Raw genomic sequence first — 15,165 nt, 5'->3', positions numbered from 1 at the left:
AAGTTTTAGCAAATGTTCCCGCAGTCGAGAAGAACGGAGAAATGTAGCAGGAGGACGGGCAAATGCCAATTACAGTTGCCGTATTAGTTGCAGGGCGACCAGGCGCAGCTGTAGCCGAAAGCTGGCTACTTGCGCAGGCATGCTTGGTCGCTGCTCAGCCAGTCTTTCAGATAACATGGCTGTTTTGTCTTTTGGGATGCGAACTTCAAGTGCACCGAAGCATGTCACCGGCTGTGGGCGGAGCCTGAGTCGAACGGCGCATCGATTATTGGTGTTATTGGTGTGTGTCCCTGCTCGTAGTGGGGCGGCAGTTCGCAAGCGGCAGAGGCTCCAGGCTGCTTTAGTTTGTGCACGACGTCGGATAAAGTAGATACCACTGACAAGGCAGCCGGTGACAAGGCAGCCGGTTGCCATGTTCAGTTGACGAAGATAGCTGCTAAAGGTAGGCCAGGGGCTACCTTTGCGAAAGCATCCTTTCAAAGACCGATAGGGCAGCCAAAGGAAGAGGGCCGAAGAGCCGCAAAGGTAAGGACCGCGAAAGGGAAGGTGATGATGATGATATCCTCAGGCTTAATGGCACATACCCACGGCGGGGGATCGGCTAATACCCGTGCCACACGGACAGACTTAATGCCATTAAGTGCTTACTGCCTTAAGTTTTAATGGCATTCATGCGGTGCCACACGCATAAATTTAATGGCATTAGCCTTACTGCCATTCGCGACCTACTGAGTTCGCCACAACTCATTCGCCCGTGCAACGTGTACTCTCGTTCCCATTCCACACGCAGAAAAGCATGCAGCTTTGTTAGTAACAACTTCCTAACCAGTAGGAAATGGTTAATTCTTAACTTTCAGTCAGATGAGGCATCTATACCGCATTTTCGATGCCAAGAGCGCCATTTTAAACAGCCTTATTGACAGGTACTCTCGAGTTATGTGCTGACATGCGAGTTTATGCCTACTTTTTCGACTTGTAAAGCAGGAACAGCCGTATTTTCTGGAAAATCGTTTTTACATTACATTTGAACAACGTTCCCGATATACTGTGCTCATTAAGAATGTTTATATTCAGATGAAACTTTTAACTACATTGCAAGCGTTATCGCCATCGTCACTTCCGATAATGGCATTAAATGTGGACGTGTAGCACCACCTCCGGAAATAATGGCATTAACAAACTTAAGGCCTTAAGCATTTACTGCCATTTCTTGTGCGCGTGTGGCACGGGTATAAGATGCATAGCGGATACAAACGCACTCGTGTACAGGGAATGGAGTATTTTGATAATTTTGGGACGTAGAGCTAGAATTTGTACAAAACAAAAAATATGGAAAAGGAAAATGTAGTGAATTCACAGTCTAGCAGAGGAATCTACCAGATGAAATTATATAATCGTGAATATAATCGCACACTGGTTTCAGGGGAAATCCCTTGGCACTTGCCCCGAAGGATAGGGTAATCGGAATAGCTAGAGGAAGCCCGAGTTGAGCTAGGGGGATCTACAAGTAAATTTTAGGGAGAGCAGCGAACCGCCGGCAGGAGAGGAAAAAGTGTTCTATAGACTCAATTTCGCCACAAGACTCAAAGGTTGGTTGTCAAAAACCCCGATCGGCATAAATAAAGATTTAGCTGCGGCATCCTGCAGCGCAAAAGAGTCATGGACACCTCACATTGCCTCGAACTGCACTTCCACACACTCCAAGGAAATGCCAGGTGTTGAAAATCTGCTGCAACAAAAAGAGGCTCATGGCTCAAGGAGTGGAGACGCTGGAAATGCTGAAAGCATGCTAGAGTCATGTAGACAGTATTTGGGACGAAAGGGACAATAGGTCCATCAAGGGCAGATTTTGCTGAAAAATTGGCCCTTTCATTAGAAACAATGCCGCAGTGCCCAGGGACCCAGTGAAAGCGTACTTCTGTAACGTGGAGGAACAAAAAATTGAAGGGAACGGCTCATAGGAGTATCCCTCGAGTTTTCGAGCACTGTCAAAATGGAAAGGTTGTCTGGGAGTATATTAACCCGAGTGATACTGCAGGGAATCCTTATTAAAGCCAACTCAATGGCCAGAAACTCAGCGACAAAAATAGGGGTATAGTCAGGGGCCCGAAATGAGTAGCTCCAATCAAGAGCCCCTGAGTAAATGCCAATAGCTGCCTTTTCATTTTGCTGGGAGGCATCTGTATAAACGGGAACATGGTTAGGAAAATTATGTAGGTACTCCTCTGTAAGCCCATTTAACGCATTGGCGGGCAGGTTCTTGGCATTCCTTGGGAGGGTGTTGTCAAAGAAGACTGCCATATCAGACCACCTGTGGTTAACTAGTACTAAAGATTTTACTCATACAGAAATATTCGACAGCAGGGAATTAGTGAACCTGAGGGAGCTTATACCGAGACCATGTAGTACCAAAGAAGAGAGTTGGGTTCGTTGTAAATATAGGGTTAGCCAATCCAGGAACAGGCTCCAAAGACCTTAAAAATGTCTGCACAGTGATAAGCTCAAACCGCGAATTGAGATCAGGTATCTGCGCCTCCAAGTACAACTCAGCATTAGCCACTGTTTTAGGCAGGCCTAAGCGAAGGCGCAGAGCGCGTTGCTCCATAACAAACAGGGGTTCACGCTTGTACTTTGGGCACCCAGAAAAGAGAACGGAGCCGAATTCAAGGATTGGCCGTACATAGGTCCTATAAAGAAGGAGTAGAGTGTCCCGTCGCATACCGAATATTTGGTTGCTGATCCTCACCAACCGGCCAAGGGCACGTTCACCCTTAAGCGCAATGCTTCTAATGTGAGGCCGTCAGTCTAAATGCGGGTCATATATTATACCCAAGTATTTTGTTGAATCAACTTGTGGGATCAGGATAGAGTGATACCACAGAGAGATGTAAAGAGGGGATGCCTGTGGGAAAACAAGGACGGCACACTTGTTGACATTTAAAGTTAATTTCAGGCTGTCTAGCCAAACTTCCAGAGCATTTAAATACTCTTGCTGTAATTGGTACAGGATATGAATGTCTTTGGCAGAAGCGAAAAAAGCAATATCATCCGCATACACATAAACTTTGACGGCTGGGTGAATAGGGATAATCACGCATTAGTATGTTAAACAATAACAGTGAAAGAACGGAGCCTTGTGGGACACCTCTAGACTGGGCGTATGTTGTAGAAGTTAACATACTCTTAGAACAAAAGAATGCTCTATTCCTTAAGAACTCTCTTGTCCACGCAAAGATGTACAAAGGAGGTTGTACGTTAGCCAGTTGATGAAGCAAAATGCTGGGTTCAACACTGTCATAGGCCTTTGCAAATATGTGAAGTAATCACAGCTGATACCTCATTTTGCCTCATAGCAACCTTAATACGGCTCTCTAAGTCTATGTGCGCGGTCAAAACCGAACACCCCCGGCGGAAACCAATCTGAGCCTCACTAAATCCTTGAAGACTCAGCATATGACTCGTGAGGCGGCTGAAGACTATCCGTTCTACAAGCTTAACCAAATCTGATGTGAGAGCAATCAGCCAAATACTGTCGAGATCAAAACCCTTCCCCTGCTCTTTCTGCAATAAAATAATTTTCACTGTTTTCCAATTTTGTGGAACCCAGGCTTTTTCCAAAGACCAGCTCACAGTCTGCAAGAGGTGCGGGGTAAAATCTTGCATTAGGATTTTCAGCATGCCAACTCTACTCCATCAATCCCAGGGGCAGCAGATTGCAGGCAATTAACTACCGACACTAAATCAGATATAGATACCTTAGTGAAGTCTCTACCCAAATGAAACAGGGTTGATGGAAAGGTAGTGCGAGCACGAAAACACATAGCAAGACCTTGAGCTATGAACTCTAGTTGATCTTTTTCGTCCCGAGGTGGCAATACTGTGGACTGAGAGATGTGAGAAAAGGGCAGCACATGAGTACGTTCCATGAATCTATAAAGAGACTTCCGGTTGACAGGATTAGACAGATAGGTGTTCAGGCTGGCATTGTAATCATCCTTAGATATTGTTCTTTTAAAAGAGGCTGCAAAGAATTTGTAATTTATCCAGTTCTTTGGGCACTGGTTATGCGTTAGACTCTTCCATGCGGCTTTCCTTTGACGATAGGCCTTTTCGCAGTCTTCATTCCACCAGCTCGAAGGAGTCTTATTTTTAACGCCTGACCAGACTGTAAAGACTGCTCGCCGAGTGGCGTCTAACACGAAATTTAATCCTTGAGGACCCCCATCAGATTTATCGGAGGGGACAACAGACAAGAGGGCCAGAACTTTGGCTTCTGAATACAGGAGCATAAGTTTTGTAACGGAATATCGGAGTGCGCTCGTGACTTTCGTAATGGTCACGTGTTGCGAACGCGCGCCCTAGAATGCTTCTCCCAGCTAAACGGGTTCATTGTTCGAGCTCAAATTTCACACAGATATGGCATTTGGTCGGCAGAATAGTTTCATGCTACATTTGTTTGTGTTACTTGCCTGATTCGATCAGAAGAAGTCTGATATTCACATAGTCTGCATAAGCTGCGATCGCACCGGTGGTGCCATCTCGCTTGTCGGCCGTGGCGATTCGGCAAGGGGGCGGGGTTCAATATGGGGTCGAGTGGTTTTGCAAAAGGTTTGAAGACGCTTTTTAAACTGCTTTATCGATGGTCATAACAAAAGTAATTTGGCTATAACTCCACTAAATTCCATGTCTTTGGTGAAGGAGAATCTTCGAACATCCCACAACCCCAACGAGTCCACTGCTGCCGTGTGTGACATTGATATATCTTAGAAAAAGACAGCAAAGTAGGTTCATTATTGTCATAGCATCCTACCTCATCACCGACTTCAGGCAATATATGGAATGCGCGTATTAACTTGTGTATAACAGCTGCAGTAGTATATAGAACACTGAGATGAGGGGATGCACGCTAAATAAAGGGCTTTTATGACTGGCCATGAGTTTGCTTAATATTTTTCTCTGCACTAAAGCACTCGCTTTCATGAGCGCTTCAAACGTGGCATTAGCAAATGATCCAACAAGCAATTTTGAGGTAACAGCTTAGAAATCAGTAACGCCTCCTCACCTACCAATAACGGTTCGAAAGAGTCTATGCAAAAAAGGCCATCTGATGCAGCCATTATAGACTCCTGTAATTGACAGGTTATGCTACCCAAAATGTACCGTAGGTAAATCACTCATCTCACTGACCAGTTTTGGCACATGAAGCACGTTGGACTGCCCCACTAGGCAGTTTTTTTTTCGTCATTACGACACTCTCATTGCATGCATTGTTGCCTAAAGAATTTTTTTTACTAAGTCTGATTCTGTTACTTTATCCAGCTGCTTTATTGCAAGGCTTTGTGCCCACTCCCTCTCCTATTTTTGTCAAGTCTAGCAGCACCATTTTTGAATAAAAAGAGAATGAATTTACCTTCCTGCCTTCGTATGCTTACATGCATGTGTGTCCATAATTCTGCTACAAGCAAGTTTTGCTCACAAATTTTGGTGCTGCTTACTTGCTTTGAGCCAAGTCTGCATACTTCTTAGGATTCAAGGTGCAAAGAAGGAAATAAAAATAACAATACTGTAGTTGCCTCCACTTTGGCAGACTGCGCAGGTAAAACCAGCTGTTCCCGAGTGACATCAGTCCAGCGCAAAATTGTTGAGATCCCTTCACGTCATGACGACTCTTTGTGGCGGGGTCATAACGTGGCTTACATGAGATGAGTTCTGTACTAGCAGCCGAAATAAAACATTGAGTTTGGCTAACCGATATCTGGTCAGTGCCTTACAACTGCGCTAACACCCTGGCAGACCGAGCCTTGCCACAAGCGGCTGCAATTGGTCTCCATCCTGCCTACAAGCAATGGGGTCACTTAGTGCACCAAAAGAAGAGTGCCATCATGCTGGACCTACGAGAGGATTAGCTGCAACGTAGGGCAAAACATTGCCTGGTTTATTATTTAATTTTTAAATGCTAGCATCATAAAAGTACAAAATTGCTCTTTACTAACAATGCATTACATGCATGGGGAACAGCTCTGAAGGTGTGTTGATCAACATATTTTAGTTTCCCTTGGCACATATGGTAAACATCTGCTTGACCTCACTGAGCCTGAGAACTTGTCAGTGTGCTGGCCTTAATTGTCCAAATGCTGCTGCAGGGAAATAAATATTGGCTAGTCAGCTCCATCCTTCTTTGACTCCCATTTCAAAATAGCCTTGCCTTTTATTCTTGCAGATGCTTTTGCGGAATATGTGGTGCCTGGGGATGGTGAATGTGCTGTGGAGAATCCAGCAATCTTTGGATGAATGAAATAAACATGTCAGAGGTCAAGACTCAGACATTTGACAAAAGCCCTTGGGAAAGAAAAATTTATAGCACAATTTGAACAGTTCACTGGTAATGGTACATTATTAGCCAACAGTAATGCACTGTACTTGGTCTTGGGACCCATGCCTACAGAAACTGTCTTGATCACTTTACTGACGCTCGTATGCAATGCACCCTGGCTAAGAGTTAGCCAAAATCCTGTTTAGGAAAAGCCCTACAGGTGCATACTAAGTGCAACGTATATTTGGATTTTCAAGGACACTGCTATCAGGCGAGAATAGCATTCGACACTCGGAATGAAACAACCATGCCCCTATTTGCACTTGGCCAGTTGATACATTGCACACTTCACCAGTTCTCAACTCTCTTCTGCAGAACCATTGTGGTCAAAGCATTATTCGGGCTCACCAAGCACCTAAACCCGTCCGTGCCACAACCCCCCGATTTCCTTTCAGCACCTTATTTTCAGACTCAAATCACACTACCTGCTTTTAGCACACTCTTTGACTATATGCCAGTCTTGATAGCATTTGAACGCATTTAGCATTTTTTTTTTTAGCACAATGTTAGCAAACATTAAGAAATTAGATTGAATACAGCATAAAGTAGCTAGATTTGTTTTTAACTCATATGGCCATGCATCTGTAAGTGAGCTCGTGAGGCGAAGTGGGTTACCCCCCGTTGTTGAGCTCAATCGTGTTTGTCGATTAAAGTTTTTCTTCCAGCTTGTAAAAGGGCATTATCAAGTTGATACTTCTAATTATTTTTCTTACTCCTCAGGTTATAAGACGAGACAAAGGCATGCACTAACAATCACCCCTTTGAACGCTCGAAATAGCTGCTTTAAATATTCTTTTTTTTTCCGAGGACAATTACTGATTGGAACAAACTTAACAGCGAGACTGTTGATCATAATTCTTTACTGCTGTTTGAAAAATGCCTGCAAATGTTATGAATTTGTGTGTGTTTATATGCTTGTATTTTGTTTTGTCCCACCCTGCTATGCTCTGTACAAGACCGCAGTATCTATAAATAAATAAATAAATAAAATAAATTTGGGTATCTTTATTAGGGACTGTGCCCAGGGTCAGATTTATAAGTCACTCTTGGAGAAGGCGGTCCCATTTGAACCATGTCTGCATTTTTCGTAAAGAAAAATGGGGCTCAGCATTGTTTTCGAACGTGAAATTTCTTGCTGGGGGGGCATAAATTCACCCCTTGCTATGCCTCTGCATTCTCTTTGCATATGTGCCACCCAGGAAGGGTACGTTCCTCGCCACCCTTCAGAAAGCCTTGGGAGTCCCCCAGGGTAAAGTTTGAAGAGTTGCTCAGCAACCCATGCATTTCAGCACCACTGTGGGATGGAAAGAGCACTCATTCTGTCCAAAACGGCAAGGACATTTTGTAGTGACGGAATAATTCTTGAAAGGTATATATGTTTGCCACTTGATCTTGGCTGGAAAAGAAAGAACAGTGAGACATAGTCAACATTCGTCGACACCTGTGGATAATGCTGAACCAGAGTTCATCATGCAAGCTTTAGTACAGCTTTAGTACTACTTAGAAATGAATATTTTGCTAATGAGGCACACCTATCCTGCAGCCAAAGGACATGCCGATATGTTGCACTTGTGTGCACTGTTGGGGTGTCTGCTAAACTACTCTTTCCAAACTCCTTGACTTTTGCATGTTTTCCTCACTAAAATTTCAGCTAAAATTCTCCGACCAATGAATAGACTGAAAAACACAGTCACCTAGCTGTAGGATCATGGACAGTATTTTAATCCAGTCAGAACAAAAAAAAACTATTTACTGAAACTGCAAACCCTGCAATGAAAAAGGATTTGGTCGTCCCTTCCGAGAAAGCATTTCTTTTTTCCCTGAACTAAGTCCAGCTATAGGCTGCAATTTGTGAATCGATCATAGCTTCAACACCAGCCCTTTAGTACGGATGGCTACCCTTTCTTTCCAAGCAACTGATGACTGCATGAAGTGTGTGCAAACATTTTTTTTCTCTAACAGTGGCTTCAAATAGAATCAAATGTTCTTGAACAGTTCAAATATTGAAACAGATGGTTTAAATTAAGAGACAAATGCATTTCAGCCAAACATAGTGAAGAATAGCAACGAACCTTGCGCAAAAATATTTCATATCATTTATTGCATCCTAATGCCATCCAGCACCATACAATGAGGCAGGGAAAGTAATGTAGAAGCTAAATATCACACAAGGCATAACTCTGTAATATATAGGAAAAGGTTATGATAGTAAGACTTAATTTTTACACGACAAGGGAGCTGCTGAATGTGGTCATGAAACACTCTAAACTGGCCAACACGTTCTGCAAGCAGAGATCCTCTTGTTATAGTTCAGACATAGAAAAGGCGTATTTCCTTTCAGTTGTGTGTGTATATATGTCCGCTCTGATTTGCAGTATAAAATAGTTCCTGAATTCAAGGTAATAGTTGAGAGTCATGAATGTATAGCCATAGAGTGCTCAGATATATTGTTTTCTGTTGTATACAGACCCCCATGCGCTTATTTCAAATATTTTTTATCCTTTACAGAAAGGTTGCTAGAAAAAGGCTGTCAACTAAATCTTCAAACTGTTATGGTTGGTGATTTCAACATCAATGTTACCGCTGACAACCCAATGTACCAAAATTTCAAAGAAATTTTAGACGCATATATGTGCTGCAATGTAATCAGTGTACCAACAAGAGTAACACTGATCACGGAAACGACACTTGAGTTCTGTATCACGAGTATGAATTCTGAGGATGTCAAAGCGGGTGCTTTAAAATCAGACATAAGTGACCATTTCCAAATATTTTGTTTTCTACCTGGGAATCCACCAACTCGATCAAATGAAGAGCTCTTGCAGAGAATATACTCTGAGCGGAACGTGGAAAAGTTTGTACATGTTGTGTCAAATTTTGATTGGAATGACGTATTAGTTGAAACTGAATCCAATAAGTCTTACAATGTGTTCATATCATCATTTATGTCCCTTTACGAGCAGTGCTTCCCCCTCAAGCTTAAAAAAAAGCGCAGGAAACTGCGGAAACCATGGCTAACCATGGAACTGTACGAAAGGATGAAATCTCGTGACAACCTCTTCCAAAGATTTTTAAACACAAGGGATGCAAATGATCTCCGTGATTATAAAAAAGCACGCAATAAACTGAATAAGGACATGAAAAAAGCTAAATCTGAGTACTATATAAACAAATTCCTTAGTACTGCCAGCAATTCCAGACTTACGAGGGAGACATTTAGAGAATTAGTAAATAGTAAACCAAACACCAAGAAGATTAATTTTCATAAGCTTGATGCCTCTTAAAAAGAGATCTCAAACTTGTTCAACAAACATTTTCTCACGGTAGGTTCCTCTTCTGATGTCCCTTGCCATACCCTGTGAACATTATATTGCTAATAACTGCTCCTCGACTCTTTTCTTGGCCCCAACAGACCAATATGAAGTGCAGGGAGTAAATATGTCCATGAAAGATAATTCAGCTTCTGGCCCAGATGACATAAAGCCGAAACCATTAAAAGCAGTGAGTGGTATTGTAGCAGTCCCATTAGCCCACATCTGTAACCTTATCATGACAACAGGCGAGTTTCCAAGCAAAATGAAGTTAGCAAGAGTCACAGCCATTCATAAAGGAGGATCTTGATGATTTAAATAACTACAGGCCTATCAATCCTCTCTGTCTTCTCTAAGATAGCAGAACATACGATTAACAATAGGATAACCAGTTTTCTAAGTACACACAACATAATAACGAAGGAGCAGTATGGGTTCTGCAAAAATAGGTCGGTGGAAACAGTCCTTCTTGGAATTAAAGAAGAAATTCTTGATAACATAGAAAAGAAACTGTTCACACTAGGTATCTTTTTAGACTCCCGAAAGGCGTTTGATTGTATGCAGCATGAACTTCTTTTGCGTAAACTCCCCTATTACGGCATCCGAGGTGTAGCACTTGCTCTAATAAAGAGCTATTTAACTTCCAGATCACAATTCACAATAATAAATAAAGTCGAATCGGAGATGGAAACTATTCAATATGGAGTACCCCAGGGGTCTATTATTGGACCTGTATTATTTCTACTATAAATCAATGATATTGTTAATATTCAAGGGCACAAAAAAATGGTTCTGTACACAGATGACACAAACGTCTTTTTCTCAGGAAATAACATACATGAAATATGCGTGGAAGCTAATAGTTGGCTTAGAAATTTAAATACATGGTTAAACTCAAATAGGATGGAACTGAATACGACAAAAACAAAATATTTATTGTTCAGGTCGAAAGGACCAACAAATTTTCCACTCTTACCAATAGTATTTCAGGGAGTATCCATTCAACGCACATCAACGATCCGATTCCTAGGAATCGTGTTCCATGAAAACCTGTCATGGTCACCTCATGTCGACGCCTTATATAAGAGCAGATATAGCTAGAGCAGTTGGCTTACTGAATAAAATAAGGTCATTTCTCCCGTCTGGGGTTAAACGTAAAATATACTATGCAATTGTCCACTCACGTCTCATTTATTGCTCTCTGGTGTGGTCAACGACAACCGAGACAAATATGAAATACCTATTATCATTACAAAAACGAGCTATATGCGGGCCATTGGAAACATTCCCTACATGGAAAGCACTGCCCCATATTTTACCAGATATAGCATTCTTCAGGTAAAACAACTGTTTAAACAAAAACTATCTCTGGAAGCATTACGCCAATACCGTGCAGATATACCGAAATTTCAAGAAAACTATCAAGCTAAACAGTCCCCGTATGAACTAAGACAGAGCGAAATAGTTAGGGCCAGATCACGTACAAGCTATGGCTTACAGAGGTTATCGTTGCAAATGCCACAACTCTTCAACAAATACCCTGACATATTGAACTTAATAAGTTCTGTTGTGTCTCCTGTTCAATTGAAAAAGCAAGTTAAAGCAATATTTTTATCTGAGCAGGAGGTGCATGGGTTAAACTCCTGAGCCAACTCTTGGTGCAATTAATCTGTATTATGTTGTACTACCATCGCGCACTATAGATCATATTCCATTACTTATGCACACTGGATTGCATTTCACATTATCAATTTTTGTTTGGTGAAACATTTTTGTTTGCTGATAAACTTGATGCAGTACGTAAGAAATTGTTTTTGTATTACTACAGTTCAAATAAGTTACTTTCCTTTTCGTTCTACAGAGAGATTAGAGTGTAACCTAAGACGGTGTGTATCTTTCTGTATTCTGTATTGATGTGTTGTACTTCGGTCTGCGTATGATGTATAATCATATGTACACGTGTGCTGCCTCTGCTGTCAGGGGGGCATGGCCTAGTCAGGCCCCATCCGGGCCTTTTGCTATTGCCTCCTGAGCCAATTTGTAGCAAATTGTCTCAAATAAAGAAAGAAAGAAAGTTGCTGATAAGGCTAGATATCCCTCACTGGAGGAGTGAGGTCAACCTGAGAGAGGATGCAGTGCTGTCAAACAAAACATGGCTTGAAAAAATGTATGAAGAGCAACAGTTTAAGGCACAACACGAGCACGACAACCCCTTTCATGCTCCCTTGTGACACCTCAAGGTGTGGGCTTGACTGGAATGGCATCTGCCAAAAAAGTGTCTTGAAAGCTTGCTCAGCCCTTTATCAGTTTCATTGGACTACAATCGCCCACGGTAATGGGAGTGCTGTATGGGGCAGAAACGCGGAGGCTAACAAAGAGGGTTCAGCCTAAGTTAAGAACAACGCAGCGAGCTATGGAAAGGGAAATGACAGGTGTAACGTTAAGAGATCGGAAGAGAGCGGAGTGGGTGAGAGAACAAACGCGGGTTAATGATATCCTAGTGGAAATCAAGAGGAAGAAGTGGGCTTGGGCAGGGCATGCAAAGCGAAGGCAAGATAACTGCTAACGGAGTGGATTCCAAGAGAAGGCAAGCATAGCAGAGGGCGGCAGAAAGTTAGGTGGGCAGGATGAGATTAAGAAATTTGCAGTGGCCACAGCTGGCAAAGGACAGGGTCAGTTGGAGAGACATGGGAGAGGCCTTTGTCCTGCAGTGGGCTTAGTGAGGCTAATGATGAAATGCTGTCCCACTTAAAATAGGAATGAGCGTAGTGATTTAGGCAGCTGTTTTTCTTCCCGGCACATCAACAACGCCCGACTGATCTGAGTGCTTAGATTTTGGATGTTGTTAAAATTATGCTTACAAAATTTGTGCGACTTTATTGGTTCATAAGAGCAGAAATATTGATGGCATTACACAGGCTTTCACAAGAGTAACGACAACTTCAGTCGGAGAAACTTATTGGAAATTCCATAAATGATACTCTACATGCACAAAGGGATGTCATACACTACAATACTCATTGTACTGGCAGAAAGAAATTTTTACACTTTTCAAAAAGGCACCCTTCAAGAAGAGGCCAGACCATGCATAACATTTACCTATACACATCGTTGAAACTGAGCATTTTGTTTGTGCTTGAAGCTTCTTTAGCACTGTGCAACACAAAACAATAAAGGCTACGAAGTTGTCTTTAAACCCAAACATGAATACAAAAAGCATATTTAAATATTTTAAATGAGTATGAACACCAATTCTTGGTTTGATCTTTTTTTCTTTAAAATGGTGTAAAAGACATTAATATACATGGATAATCGTTTGGAATTGTCCCGTGCCTGCTCAATAATTAAAATGCAGAATAATACCCCTGTCACATGGGCAAATTAGAGCCCTTCAAGATAATGTGTCTTTACATAGTGTTTCTTTACATCCTCTTGTCCTGGGGAAAATGCTATATCGGGTTGCCTTAATGGCCGTTTAAGGGAGCACTCTCAAAATATAATAAAACAAGATAAGCTCGCCAACTTAGCGAAGCATGTTTTGGCATGCAAGTGCATACCCGACTTCAAAGAAGTGAATGTTCTGGGCAGGGGTTTTTCCACAAGGATGTTTTGGCATGCAAGTGCATAACCGACTTCAAAGAAGTGAATGTTCTGGGCAGGGGTTTTTCCACAAGGATGTTTTGGCATGCAAGTGCATAACCGACTTCAAAGAAGTGAATGTTCTGGGCAGGGGTTTTTCCACAAGGATGTTTTGGCATGCAAGTGCATAACCGACTTCAAAGAAGTGAATGTTCTGGGCAGGGGTTTTTCCACAAGGATGTTTTGGCATGCAAGTGCATAACCGACTTCAAAGAAGTGAATGTTCTGGGCAGGGGTTTTTCCACAAGGATGTTTTGGCATGCAAGTGCATAACCGACTTCAAAGAAGTGAATGTTCTGGGCAGGGGTTTTTCCACAAGGATGTTTTGGCATGCAAGTGCATAACCGACTTCAAAGAAGTGAATGTTCTGGGCAGGGGTTTTTCCACAAGGATGTTTTGGCATGCAAGTGCATAACCGACTTCAAAGAAGTGAATGTTCTGGGCAGGGGTTTTTCCACAAGGATGTTTTGGCATGCAAGTGCATAACCGACTTCAAAGAAGCGAATGTTCTGGGCAGGGGTTTTTCCACAAAAGCAAGACTTTTGCTTGAAGCTTTCCATATCGACAAGAAGGCGGACCACTGCATTAGCGATACTTAGCGGAGCGCGGTTTTTTGGAAGAATTTTTATAACAATCTCGGTAACAGGTTTTATTTCCTTGCCATGGTCGCATGTCATGCGCGGTTCACTTTCCTTTTTTTTTTCTTTTTTGCAATCTGCCTCAGACAATAGCTACATTTACAGCTGAAGATGTGATCAAACCTTTCTTATCTGTTAGTCTAAGATAGCTGGCACTGCAAAGTGTGACAGGTGATGTGACTGGCTGGTTATATGTGACTTGATGACAAAATAAACCAGTTGATAGTAGCGTTCCTTTGCATCTTGTCCACCCTTGTGGTTGTCGTTTTTTGCGCTGTCGTCCTACCAAGTACATAAAAGGAGTGACGTGAGGTGTCACAGTGGAAAGTTAAAGGACGCATCGCTAAAGAGAGCTCCTTAATAAGGGTGCATGGCGATCTCCCTCAGCGAGCTACAGAAGCACTCCTGTTCTCAGTGAGCAACACAATACACTGAAACCTCGTTATAGCGAACGCGTAAAAAAATTATAAAATAGTTCACTATACCAGAAATTTGTAATATAAAATTTCTGCAGTAATGCCCGCAACAGCAGCACAATTAAGTCATTGAAGGGAGAGCAATTCTGGCGATCCTTACTATAGAGGAACGGCGAGACGTTTTCCCAGGTTTTGGTGGCGCTTCGAAGGCACTGGAGGCTATTCCGAAGGTTGCAAAAAACCGAGTGCCAGTTATGCATGCACAATGTGCTGTCGTACCTATTTCAGCACCCATTTACTTTTGAACGAGGACCCCATTGTATTAGCATCCGTGATGTGAAATTTTAGAGGCCTCCTATCACAAAGTTGACGTCCATCATCAATAAAACTTTCTCTATGTTGTGGGAAAATTTACGCCCACAAAGCGTAACTCTGAAAGTTTTCGTTCCGCACTGTGGCTGTACACAGTGGTCGCACATGTAGCCCTGCAATTTCTTTACCTGTGAGTCAGCTACAGCATAGCATAATGCAGGTGGAAAACCAGACTCCAAAGGCATCTTGATCTGAGGGTTAAAGGCTTCCTCAATCACGTGCAGACTAGATTCTTAGACACCCAGCAAACCAAAAACCTCTCAGAGACGTCTAACTAGACGTCTCTGAGGGGTTTTTGGTTTACTGGGCACAGCCGAGTTAGATCCACAGTAAGCTATGCCACATTTTACTAGCTTTGCAAGAGAAAGGTCAGAGGGCAGGACGTCTTTTTGGACGTTGCCACCAGAGCAACAAAA

The sequence above is a fragment of the Amblyomma mixtum genome, chromosome 1, assembly GCF_055824585.1.
Source record: "Amblyomma mixtum isolate Tamu chromosome 1, ASM5582458v1, whole genome shotgun sequence".
NCBI lineage: Eukaryota > Metazoa > Arthropoda > Arachnida > Ixodida > Ixodidae > Amblyomma > Amblyomma mixtum.
This window is presented reverse-complemented; position numbering follows the sequence as displayed.